Source organism: Bos indicus, chromosome X (assembly GCF_029378745.1).
Source record: "Bos indicus isolate NIAB-ARS_2022 breed Sahiwal x Tharparkar chromosome X, NIAB-ARS_B.indTharparkar_mat_pri_1.0, whole genome shotgun sequence".
Taxonomy (NCBI): Eukaryota; Metazoa; Chordata; class Mammalia; order Artiodactyla; family Bovidae; genus Bos; species Bos indicus.
In genome coordinates this window covers 78,848,634-78,850,502 of record NC_091789.1, presented here as the reverse complement: position 1 = coordinate 78,850,502, position 1,869 = coordinate 78,848,634, and positions in this window count along the sequence as shown.

Genomic DNA, 1,869 nt, shown 5'->3' with positions numbered 1-1,869 from the left:
TTCTGTCTTTGTGCCAGTACCACACTCTCTTGATAACTGTAGATTTGTAGTATAGCCTGAAGTCAGGAAGGTTGATTCCTCCAGTTTCATTTTTCTTTTTCAATATTGACTTTCCCTTTGGGATCTTTTGTGCTTCCATACAAATTTTGAAATTATTTGTTTTAGTTGTGTGAAAAATACCTTTGGTAGCTTGATGCGGATTGTGATGAATCAATAGATTGCTTTGGGTAGTATACTCATTTTCACTATATTGATTCTTCCAATCCACGAACATAGTTCAGTTCAGTTCAGTCACTCAGTCGTGTCTGACTCTTTGCGACCCCATGAATCCCAGCACGTCAGGCCTCCCTGTCCTCCACCAACTCCCGGAGTTCAATCAGACTCACGTCCAACGAGTCAGTGATGCCATCCACCCATCTCATCCTCTGTCGTCCCCTTCTCCTCCTGCCCCCAACCCCTCTCAGCCTCAGAGTCTTTTCCAATGAGTCAACTCTTCACATGAGGTGGCCAAAGTACTGGAGTTTCAGCTTTAGCATCATTCCTTCCAAAGAAATCCCAGGGCTGATCTCCTTCAGAATGGACTGGTTGGATCTCCTTGAAGTCCAAGGGACTCTCAAGAGTCTTCTCCAACACCACAGTTCAAAAGCGTCAATTCTTCGGTGCTCAGCCTTCTTCACAGTCCAACTCTCACATCCATATATGACCACAGGAAAAACCATAGCCTTGACTGGACGGACCTTTGTTGGCAAAGTAATGTCTCCACTTTTGAATATGCTATCTAGGTTGGACAAAGCTTTCCTTCCAAGGAGTAAGCATCTTTTAATTTCATGGCTGCAGTCACCATCTGCAGTGATTTTGGAGTCCCCCCCCCAAAAAAAAAAATAAAGTCTGACACAGTTTCCACTGTTTCCCCGTCTATTTCCCATGAAGTGGTGGGACCAGATGCCATGATCTTCATTTTCTGAATGTTGAGCTTTAAGCCAACTTTTTCACTCCCCTCTTTCACTTTCATCAAGAGGCTTTTGAGTTCCTCTTCATTTTCTGCCATAAAGGTGGTGTCATCTACATATCTGGGTTATTGATATTTCTCCCAGCAATCTTGATTCCAGCTTGTGTTTCTTCCAGTCCAGCGTTTCTTATGATGTACTCTGCATATAAGTTAAATAAACAGGGTGACAATATACAACCTTGATGAACTCTTTTTCCTATTTGGAACCAGTCTGTTGTTCCATGTCCAGTTCTAACTGTTGCTTCCTGACCTGCGTACAAATTTCTCAAGAGGCAGGTCAGGTGGTCTGGTATTCCCATCTCTTTCAGAGTTTCCCACAGTTTATTGTGATCCACACAGTCAAAGGCTTTGGCATAGTCAATAAAGCAGAAATAGATGTTTTTCTGGAACTCTGTTGCTTTTTCCATGATCCAGCGTATGTTGGCAATTTGATCTCTGGTTCCTCTGCCTTTTCGAAAACCAGCTTGAACATCAGGAAGTTCACGGGTCACATATTGCTGAAGCCTGTCTTGGAGAACTTTGAGCATTACTTTGCTATTTCTCCATCTATTTGTGTCATCTTGATTTCTTTTGTCAATTTTTTTTAATAGTTTTTTATGTATAGGTTGTTGGGGGCCAGAGTGAGGTACTCCGCCCGTGGCAAAGGTCATGAGGAAGGAGGCTCGACATATGCAAAGGCGGGATCGAGCCTCAGGAGTCCCCCTGGAAATCCTCGAGCATCTACCCCCATAACCACAGCCTGCCTACTTTACTACTTTGTGCTCTCACCTACACCTCTGACTTTATGGGGGGCTGTCCCCCACCACCTCTTTCGGAGAAGGAGTTAACCTAGAGCTCCAGTTAATAAAAACTCCTGGGCA